This window comes from Macrosteles quadrilineatus, unplaced genomic scaffold (assembly GCF_028750875.1).
Source record: "Macrosteles quadrilineatus isolate MER2022 unplaced genomic scaffold, UCM_ALF_1.0 Scaffold_2__2_contigs__length_208266976, whole genome shotgun sequence".
Lineage (NCBI taxonomy): Eukaryota > Metazoa > Arthropoda > Insecta > Hemiptera > Cicadellidae > Macrosteles > Macrosteles quadrilineatus.
Genome location: NW_026542595.1, coordinates 26,521,488 through 26,533,748, shown reverse-complemented (window position 1 = coordinate 26,533,748; position 12,261 = coordinate 26,521,488). Strand labels below are relative to the sequence as shown.

Sequence of the window (12,261 nt, the reverse complement as noted above, 5' to 3'; positions counted from 1 at the left end):
TATGTTTGTTGCTGAAGGCTACGGCTCTAAACAATCCTTGACCGCCTCTCCGTCGTTATAACCGTTTAATAAACGGACCGGCGGACCTTCGGGCATCGGTGATGTCATGGTTCAGAAACTCGATGGCTCTTCTGACGTCACCGTTTTCTAAGTTCTATTTTAGAACCTATACCGTTCATACCGTCGCCGCTCAGACAATATAGTAATAGACTGTAGAACAGTACTTTGTCTTTCCGCTGAAAAAAGATTAAATCGCCATAATATGCAATTTGCTTGGACAATTTTTACAGAAGCGTAATGCAGTATCGGAATGTTAACCTAAATGAGACTCTTTTTACTTTCTCCCCCTATACCATTGTATATGGAGAAAGTTTTGTTTTCGTAAAAATTTTCGAGTTTGAGTTGTGAGTGGATATCCGTTCTTGGCCCTGGACCAATAAAAGTGGTTTTCGAAGTGATGTAAAAATTTATATAAAATTTAATTTTCTCGAAAATAGCCCGAATGATTTTGATAAAAGTTTAATATGTTTTAGCTCTTTGTATAACGAAAACGTATAACTCTCATTGCTGTAAAAATTACGGTTCATAAGTTATTGCAACTTTTGTGATCATTCCTATAAAATGATAAAGGTTGTTGACAAGCTAACGGGAGAAAGTATGTGTCAGATTGCTGATACCCTTTATTTAAATACCTTCTGAGAAAATTGCGGAGACTCAAGTCCAAGTAATCAATTGGACAATTGAACTGTAAATAAGACCGTAATCAGTTTGATTTTTTTAACTTTTTCGTGTTGAAATTACGACTCAATCTGTTCATATGCACAGCCAGTAGAAACTCGCTACTATGTGGACTAGCTAGTTACAGCTGTTTGGATGATCAGCTTGAATGAACTCAGGGCCTACTTGAGATCAATAAGCCACCCTTCGCTGCTGACCCCTCGCAACTCCGATTTGAATTAATTCAGTTGGACATATTGAGAACGTTTAAGATGTATTTTGTAATACCGATGGAGACTTCAATTTGATAAAGGTTAAAACAGAGAAATCCCATTTTACAGTTTGTATCAAGGTCTATTCCAAATCGATTGTGTCATGGTTGAACTTCACTGTGTCGAAACTTCGTCCGTTGACGCAGCATGAGTGCCTTTACAAAATACGACAATACTAAACATGTATAATACGTGTGTTCACCTTAATAGTTATAACCGGCATAGAAGCTTGCAGCTTGTGCAATTAATTAGGGATGACATTTTATGAAGTGGTGTAGTGGATGGATATGTGTTTTATCCTTTTGACGTTCTATTCTATAAGAATCATCGGAATTACCTTTAAAAAAAAATTAACTTGTTTGCAGTTATTTTATCGAACTAAATCATATTGAGTTTACGGGTTTCATCCACGGCTCTTTACTTAACACAACAAAATATTAGTACTAACTTTTTGTTACAAATATACGACGTAATGTAAATATTCCGAGATGTATTCGGATGCTGTTGAGCTCTGTTTGTTATATCATGTATCCATTCAGAGAACATTCATCAACAGACGAGATATAGCCTACACGGAGATCAAGGCCAGACATTGCTATGGGCGGCTGCCCGCTGTCCATTGAGACCGCTTACCTGAGGCTCCGATGGGAAACTGAGTTGTTTATATTACTTAAAATTGTCATATAAACGTTGCTTACAAACGTCAACTGTACCGTTTAATTAATACTTGTTCTTTTCTGGAAAGAAATTCTGTCAAAATGAAAGATGGATATGGAATACATCCTGTTGTAATGTTATGGAAATACCTCTCGTAATTATAGAAACTTTGTGTATTAGTCAGTAATGATATATAAAATAATACTTATTCCACGGAAATTCAGACACTGTGATCGTAGTTGGTATCTGACCTTGGACAAACGACCGTAACATACCGGAGTTACTCGATACAAGCTTATTCAGCTGTCAATCGATACCGATCCTCCATTGTGACAGTCTCTTGTGGCTAATATCTGGAACATCCATTGTCACCGTTGAATAATTATACATTTTTAGCTCTATATAAGATTGGATTAGAGTTTTCGTATTGATCTCAATCGATTAATGATAAAAATGCATATTATAAAATATATAAAATTGCTATAAAACTACTTTACTATTATAAAATATATAATATAAGTACTAAAAGAACACGGTAAGGGCCAAACTCCAGAACAAATACGTCAAGTCAGATGGGATGGTTGGTAATTGAAATGTCAAATATTATAGATACTATTTGTACGAAGTTAAATGTGACATTTGATTTTAAAACAACAATAAAATGTTTAAAATCGTATTTACTTTTGAATCGCTGGCTTCTTTGAGGGGGGGGGCAGGGTTGGTTCAGAGCGTGATCGTGTATTAGTCGTGTCAAATGTATAGTTAAACATTTAACTATTAAACTATATAGTAAATTATACATTTAAATGTTGTGAGATAGCCGTCATAAGTGACGATCAATTCGTGGCTCTCCAAAGACATCCCCAATGGTGACAATGCGTATAAATGATGTGATTTCGTCTAACATGGAACATGGCCTAAGTAAATGGTGTCACGGGCCCGACTGAGTGATTAGTCACCGTATAAGGGGAACAATAATGGTATTCAAGCACCTAACCGACTACAACTAAAGATATGCTATATCATTGACCTACACATCAGCTGATCACACACCTACTACAGGTGACACTACACAATACACATACAGCACTACATTGTAGTTGTTGGTAATGATTAACACAGGTAAAGCTGCTACCCTCAATAGGATTAAACAAAATAATGATAAAACTAAACAACCTAAACATGTTTTCCTTCCAGCTATATTTGGCCCTCAATTAGAAATTCTATCAGCTAATAAAATACCACCAAAAGTAAAAGGTTGTGATGAATAATATTGAACTCATTTATAATCATATGTCTTTTGGTATAACCGTTATTTCGATATTATTGCAATCCAGCATCGGGGGACTGGGACACAGAATGTAGTTTACATTGTACAAACATGGCATATATTGACGCAGAGTGAGCGACATGGTGGAAATTGCGGATAACGAAGGTTTATCGATTTGCCATCGCCTGTCGAACACACTATAGTATATAAACTGTAGACTGGAGGTAATGTAAGATTAAATATAGCCCAGCAGAAAATCCCGAGATCAAATTTAGCTAAACATTACAAAAAACAAACAGATAACTATGTGTACAATGCTATGTGCTTGCAATATTGAGCGGAGCAAGCATATTCGTCTAATAATCTTTCAAAGTCAATTCTACATATGTTTTACTTTAATTTACTATAGTTATATTTTTACTTTAACTTCCTGCCGGTACTTGTTTTACTTCACGTAAATGGGATGTCTACTTGCAGTATCCAAAGCCAATGGTATATCTTGTTCACATAATGTAATGACTATTTTGAGTATCTAAGTAGTAGTATCTAAGTCAATGGTGCATCAGCCTAATTTTGGCAACCCTTATTGGGTATTAATTTTGTAGTAAATTATGCTCAATGATATTAATCCGATTCTTCTTCCCTTATGTTCTGTATTTGTAATGTGCTAGTTTAGATGCTTCGTTGACTAACATACGTTACGACTCTTTCGTTTACCTTTTTATTGTTATCTTACGTTGGTTATTAAACATTCAGTTTACCTTGGTGTTTGAAAGTAAACAAAATGGTTGTTTGTTATGTATTTTATATATCATTTAGTCCAATTCTATCACGTTTACTCTTTAGTTACTATGACTGTGCTTATAATTTCATGTAGATATCGCTTCAGCTGTTCAGATATTTGTAAAACAAAAGCAGGTGTGTAGTACAGTATAAGAGCTTCGCTCGCTCCGCTCAATTAGAAACAATATGAAGCCAGAAGGAACAACTTACTAAAAAGTCTGATTTTTTATATATTGTTTATGTATGTTTTCTGTACGTTTCGTCTGTAAAGGCAACCCAGATTTTGAAGTAAGCTCGAGATAAGCGAATGGACATTATCCAGTGACCGCTAACAAGTGATCTGAGCTGGTCGCATTACTGATTACGCTGTCTGTATTAGTTTCGGATTAGCATAATGCTAAAGTTGCGCAAGAACTGTAATTAACTTACCTGATTGGTCCTGGAGGGTATATGTGACGTCTGTATATACTTACACCACCTCTTATCTTAGACTACAGTCCAGCTGTCAAAATTATTATCAGTTTTATATCGCCTACAAAACCTCAAAATAAGTTAAAATACACCTTTTAAAGTTACGGTGATTAAATTAGCTGAGTTTGATTTAATTTTGGTGTTAAATTGAATGCGTAGTTGCAACCTAATAAACAAGTTATTTCTTTTTACTTGAGTGGATTTCATTTAACTAATCATTATTAGCAACATTAATTAACGAGTAAATCGTATATTGTATCCAAGTTAACAATAGGTTGACTCGTGATAGGTACCATACAACTTAAGAGTTTGAGTAAGGGCGAATATAACTTCATTGTTAATGTCGTACAATTGAATTAGTTTATATAACAGGCGGAAGATACAGTATAACATCTTCGTTCCCAGTTGCTTGTACATCTTCTAAGAAATTGGTCAGTCTTGTCACACGAGCGTCGTCAATGGTCCAGTTCATACAGTTCCAAGAAGCAATTCCCGCCTAATGCTGTGATGACAGAAACGAGTCATCATTTGCAGCAAATTACGTCATCTTGTTGTTATCGTCTTGGTTCTTGGTTGGTGTGATACATCAAAATTAAACTACTCGCCCGGACTATTTCATTTCTTAAGGATGCGTGTAACTATGATATTACCATGGATGGTACAATGGATAGCCGAAAAGCTATAAAAAAAACGTGGTGAACATAAAAATCAACCCTAATTAATTTGTCGTTGTTTTATGTTCAGATCCGTAAGTTTTTTCGTTTTACAACATAATATAGATCATTTTAGTTTTCAATTTGAATAATTTAACATTAAAATGTGCAATTACTCCGGTATTCAGTTACTTAGTAATTTAGCGAAGAACAACACACACACAACAATGTGTCAAGACCATCCAAGTGGTCGCAATGCAGTGAGATAGGACGAAACATTAATACACTACATATTTTGAGGCGTTATGTAGTTTGTGGTTCGTCGTCCCATTCTGAATGAAATATAGTGAATGATAAAATAATGTAAGTTAAGAGTTTATACCTAAATCAAAAATTGTCGCAAATATAATTGTTAAGATTTGCGTACTCTGTAGATACTTTTGACCATATACAAATGGGACGAAGTTGACTATCATCGGCGTCAGATTGTGGAGTGAAGGGTATTACTAGTAGTGGCTGACCCTCAGTTGTGAACAGAAGATATAAAACTGCCGGTTTTGTGTCTGTGGACATTTAAACGACCTTGCAGATGATGTCACAGATGTAGACTGGCCTGAATATACCCTTATTTGTGTATGTACAAGTCAAAGGTGCTGCCTCGATCTCATTCTCTACTCACAGAACTTTAGAGGCCAGTGACCTTTCACAGTGATATAACTTATGGGTGAAAATTGATGACATCGACAAAACAGTATTCGGAACGTTTAGCGTTTGACGCGAATGACAAACATTGGTGATCAGTTAATGATCTGTCATCACATGAACTTATATACTGTTACCTAACTTGATATGGAGTTCCATATTACTCTATGTAAAACAAACACAACCAAGAGGCTTGTGTGACGCAGCTTGTTAAATATCATTCAGTGATGTTTAAATCACAATCGCTTCCGGAAATGATCATAGTGTTAGAACATTTTATTTCGGTCACAAAAGGTTTAGGAAAACAGAAAACTTATAAACTAATTACAGTGTATTGTTTTTTTTACAGGATAAAACCACAAATATTCGAATTATTGCAATACTTTGGACAAATTGTTACATATAATAAACGATAACTTTGGTTGTATTCTTTAGATTTATTTATTTTCATTTCATTTGGCGACACAGCGAATGAGATTCTGCAAATGTCCCCAGCAACAATCAGCGATCCTCTTGCTGAACAGTAAACAGAAAACCTAAAGTTAATTGAACATTCCATTGCTACACTCCAACAATTTTCATTCTTTTATTTCAACTAAAAAGATTTCCTCTGTCGCATAATAGAATTGAAACATTATAGTAATCCTTTGAGGGTCTCGTTTTCTAATTTACTTATTTTTAGGATCTAGTTTTCTAATGTACTTATTTTGTATAGGTAGTATACGTCTAAAATACGTATATCATTCAAACTTAATTATAAAACTAGACATTTTATTTATATCAATAGTTAACTAAGAAATCGCAAGGTAGGTATCATCACTTTTTGAAAGTTAACTTGATCTTTTCATGTCGTTCGCAGGTTGTAAATTTCTGAATGTATCAATTATAATAAATTATTTTTTAGTTACAAAATATAATATGAATTTCACAATGATAAATTCCCAATGAATTCCCCGACTTTTAGTACTCGGCAGAGTGAGAGACGAAGAATGGCGAAGACTGAAGTGAAATGCTCGGAGACGCTCACGCAATACTGTAATAATATTTCTGAAGCGTCGAGTTAACGCCTCAATGGCAGTACCGCGTCTTTATTGCTATACCATGTTTTATCTATGCTTATACCAAGCTCTTCTCGATAAATAATATAATTCAATTATGGTGTCGTCTAAAGACTTTTTAGTTAAAGTGATCAACCATATCAACGATTTAAATAGTCCGGAACTCTCAATATAATCTGTTCATTACTGAATACGCTCGCTTACTAGCGATTGCAGAGTCGATGCAGATCATGCAAATCAAAGCTACAAGATTTTGACACTCTAAACTCGTCCCAGTCGTCATTGGCAATTGAGATTTTTATTAATAATCCCAGTTAAATTACATAGAACATCTCTGAAGAGATGTGATTGCACTTTATCTGAATAAAGATCGTGCAATCTGGGTGAGTGCAGAATGCAAACTGAACACTGATCTAGCTTTAGAGAATTTCAAATTGAATAGTGTTGCATGTTAAATGGACTTGTGTATATGTTCTAATTTGAATATGGAAATTCATTGGCGAACTGCATCTAGTTGTTTGTCCTTAAAATATTGTAATTAAAATACGGCTTGATTGTATTCTTGGAGATAATGAAAGTATTAAGTATTAGTACAGTTTTAGGAGCTGGTGTATACACATAAATGTGAATCGTACTCATTTATTAGGTCTGTTGGCATTGGTTAAACCTTATTTCGTACCAAGTGAAATATTGACACGCTAATAAGCTGTTTAACCATGTGAACAGTGAAATGAACAAGAACTCAATTAAACTTACAGCAGTAATCTTCACTTCACATTTCCCAAACAAAAGTAAGGTTTCTGTTAAAACGATATCACGAAAGTTACACATTACAAACTCTTAACGCTTCACTCCTTGAAGAAAGTGAACCACGTGAGTATGAGGACCGGTGCTGGCGGCTCGTCATGTACCATCTCTCTCCGTCCATGCCTCGTAAAGGGCAACCTGACACTACAAGATAACACCTTTCTCATCACCTAGCATGATATTGAGTTACGTCGGGCACCTATGTACTGTAGCCTTGTGTCCAGAAACTACTAAAGAACATTTCATTTCTCCTTCACTATTGCATATTTGATAGCTGAGTCGGTGATTTGAAGTAGTCTAGGCGAGGGATCTGATCAACTGACCTGAAGAGTTTTGAGTTAGTGTTTTAACCCTCTACTAAACCCATGGATGAAATCATGAAACGGCTCACTCTTGCTTTGCCTAATGTTCCGCACTGGAAGAGGTTGAGCTTTGCTTTGTGCTCTAATGCAATATTCTTTCATCAATTACGTCAGTACTATCGTTCAGTTGCTAAATTCAACTGAGTTCATGTTTATTTTGAAACTAGCCACAACTTTCACATAGAAACGGGTTGCCTATTTACATACATAGTCCAAGATAATATTGACCTTTCTATTGTGTTTTAAATATTGATAGATTGTATGCTTGTTTCAACAGTATCGATAGGAAACCTAGTTTTGATTTTGGATAACTGTTAACTGTAAATTGTTAACCGTTACAGTAAAGAATAAAAATGAGGTGACAAAGTAGTAGAAGCAGTTATGGTGGGGTAGTGGGTAGAGGAGGAGCTGGAAGGAACCTCTGGGAACACAAAGTTCCATGAAGCAATTTAACTTACTTTATCAATACTAACTGCACTTTATTGTTTTGCTTAACCCTTAACTTTACTTTTTGATCTTTAAATAAACGAAGTTATTTATTTTTTCTCTTCGAAATTCAACGCTAAACTACTGTTAAACGTGGCTTGCTCATGAATTGTGATTGTCTACATACACTTTATTTGACAGCTGTCGACCTGTCTAGAAAAAAATATAATTACTAAGGCCTCCAACCTGTCGTAAAGCGTTTTATTAAGCTTTGCATAGAAATCGGACAGATAGGATCTTTCATAGGTTGTGAAAAAATGCGGAAAGGTTTCCACAAATGTTATAGCTTGTTATCTTTAAATTGAAATTCTAACGAAATGAATGGCATTCGGAAGAAATGTACAACGAATTCCTTGATTGTCAAATCCAAATGTATGTGTTTCTTTATTATTTTAAAGACAGATAGTCAGTCGCTCTACGACTGCGGCTCCTCATCGGAAACAAAACTGTTTAAACTAATTTTAAAACTTATCTACTTATCTTAAAGTTCAGATTTTTTGTGCTATAAATTATTCCTGGCGATGAATTTCATTTGGTTGTAATCTCGTGTGGATAAAACCCATACCACGAACTCACTTCAAAATTGGCGGGATTTTCACATTTGGCGTTCATTTTACGGACACTAGTATACCACGTTCACAGCTGGTAAAGTACAATTGCTACTAGACTACTACAGATCACAGATGGACGCGTATTGAGTTGAGAGAGAAACACTTGACGCCAACATGACTGCGCTAGACGCATCCACTGCCGCATTAGAACGTGGCGTGTACTTCCCACAAAACCCGCGTTTTTATATACACTATTTACACTTCTGTACTGTACTATATATATTATTACATTGATTTTATTCCTTAAGTCTGTGTTGATATAATCATTGAAGTTACTTATAGATTTCGTTGGTTTCAGGTATGCTCGATATCCATACAACAGTCCCGTGAGAGTGTCAGGTACTGTGTTGTCCTACGCATAATGTGTAGCAATGCGAAGTCGTAATGAGGAGTGCAGAAATATAAAGATTGGTCTATATGTTTGTACAACAACATGTACAAATAAAAAAACAGTATTCGAACCATCCCACTTTATCATGAGGATTCTGGACGAGGAAGTTCCATCTAGATTAATTTTTTCTATAGGCCTAGCATTTTTTAGGGATTTGTTAGAAATCATCTGTGCAAGGCATTTATACGAGGAGAACTTACAATTAATTTACAATGCATCGTAGATATCCCCTGACTGAACGATATACAGATATTTGAATATAAATCATTGACTGTTTACTACTTTGCAATGATAGAACGGATGTCATCAATGTATAATTTATACTGCTGATTATTGACATACTTGTAATAGGCAAGTGGAGGTTTATACTTTACAGTTGATGAATGAAGATGGATTGGATGGGCAGATAAATCCACCGATCATCTATATACAGTGTGTAAATTAAGTATGGAAACAAATCTGTATTTTTAAAACCGAAATAGATAGAAATATTCTATTTGTGGCAATAATAGTTAACAAAGATTCCGCAATTTTTCACATGAAAAATATTTTTTTACCCCCCTAACAGGGTAGGTGGTAGGGGGTGACTTATTTTTTTCAAATAGCAACCCCTATTGAGTGGCCCCTCATTTTGAAGAGTTTGTCAAAAGAAACACAATGATGCAAATCCGAGGTGAATATCTCACTCCTAGCCCAAATGGCGGATATTCCAAAATTTGATTTATTGTACGTGAAAAGCACCAATTTCACAAATAATGGAAAGAAATCTGTATTTTTAAAACCGAAATAGATAGAAATATTCTGTTTGTGGAATTGATTGTTGACATAGGTTCCGCAATTTTTTTAATCAACAATATTTTTTCAACCCCTTTAACAGGGTAGGGGGTGGGAGTGACTTATTTTTTCAACAACAACCCCTATTGAGTGACCCCTCATTTTGAAGGGTTTGTTAAAAGAAAAAGAATGACGCAAACCCGAGGTAGATATTTCACCCCTAGCCTAAATGGTGGGTAATGAAAAATTTAATTTTTGTAAAAAAGCCCATTTTGGAATATCCGCCATGTTAGCTAGGAGTGAGATATTCACCTCGGATTTGCGTCATTGTGTTTCTTTTGACAAACCCTTCAAAATGAGGGGTCACTCAATAGGGGTTGCTATTTGAAAAAAATAAGTCACCCCCTACCACCTACCCTGTTAGGGGGGTAAAAAAATATTTTTCATGTGAAAAATTGCGGAATCTTTGTTAACTATTATTGCCACAAATAGAATATTTCTATCTATTTCGGTTTTAAAAATACAGATTTGTTTCCATACTTAATTTACACACTGTATATAAAATCCAATGTATGTTTGTTTGTATGTTTGTCCTTTATGGACTCCGAAACCGCTCGACAGATTGTAATGAAACTTTCAGGCATTATTAAGCATTATTCAATGATGGTTTGTGTAAAGTTTGGTGCAGATCCGTCAAAAGGGCTCCGCCCCAGTGGCTCTGGAGTTAACCTTTTAAGTACTCATATTTAAATGGAATTAAAGAAAATTAACAGCTGGTTTAACCATAGACAATAGAGTAAAGCAATTTGATTCTGTGATGTTCAATAGCATAAAAAGTTAATAAGTTTACCAACAGGGTGCAGCACAATTATATTTTTTAAATTTATGACAACAGCTAATTTGCAACCAAAAGGTGAGTGAGCGTAGCGAACGAACTTCAACCAGGATCTTGAAAATGAACAAGCATTTGACATAAAAGCATAGGACAGGACGACGTCTGTCGGGCCAGCTAGTCCCTTATAATATACTCCAGTGACAGATTGTAGATTGATTCACGTGACGATATTGACAGGGATAAAGATTCAGACTTGAAAACAAATCTTGGGTCATCAAAATGATATTATGGTAGAATACATATCAACACATTTATACCTCGTTATATTCTGTAAAGTTTACTTTTCATTTATAACTTGAGAATGTACTGTGAAAAATCTATGGGACTTTAAATTTCGTTTTTCATGGTAGGCATGATGTGAGAGAGCAAAAGCTGATGTAAGTGTTTATTACATTTTTAGTTTTGTAATGCAATTACAGTAGGTAATTAGGAAGAAAAGTGAGGATAAATGTTAAAAAGATTTTACAACAGAATCCTTCGAAACTTAAAGTTGAGTTTGCTTGCCAGTTTCTATTTTACTTGCTCGCTTTGCTAAGTAGAGAGTTTTAATTTATTATTAGTATGTATTTATTTGTTTTCGTAATACTGTTACACTGCACTGAGATTTTCTCTACCGTCATTTTGTTTGCATTTGGGATAGGCAAGAGAATAGTAATGAACAAAAATGAGCAGTTCTAACCTTCTCTGCGTTTATTGATTTTACGGTAGCTTATGGCACCAACGATACTGAAAAAACAACCGATTCCGTAACACAAATGGCCCGTCCACCGCTTGTAAGTATTTTTATAGACATTACTTATAATATGTTGTTCTATGAAAGCGGGGTGAATTTAACGTTCAGTATTATGATAATGTATTCTATTTGTCGGCTCCGCTCAATGAAAGAGTACGCATTGTTATACCGACGGATTGCTGGGTGATACGGGTTTGGCAACAATCTCAGTTTCATTATCAAAACAACTGGTATTACTGCTAGAATATCAGCGAATTACTTGCGTCGTGTCTTGTGATCTTCGATTCTGTGATGAGCCGTGGTAACGTGTAAGTAATATGTGTTGTCTTCTAACCATAGCACTTAAACCCTATTGGTGCGAGCAAATAGTTTATCGGTATATCTTACGGTATTTCAGTTAACTTTTGAAGTTACCTTTGCAATGAGGTAAATAACTAATAGAACTATGCTGATTTCTTGTTAAGCTGGGTTTTACCTCCGCCATTGGAATTATTATAAACTTGTGTGAGGGAACTCTCACAACCCTGATCTTGTAGCTATGTTATAAGGCAAAGAAAGCGGAAAGCATATTTAAAAGGGAGAACGAGTACTCTTATGTCTAAAAACAAAGCCCTTTGCA

At 35.1% G+C, this 12,261-nt stretch overlaps 1 protein-coding gene across 2 annotated transcripts in view; it reads left to right on the top strand.

The window, feature by feature from the left end:
- LOC128987789 (ankyrin-3-like) overlaps positions 1–12,261 on the top strand; it is a 121,492-nt gene that overhangs the window by 33,458 nt on the left and 75,773 nt on the right. The window lies entirely within an intron of this gene.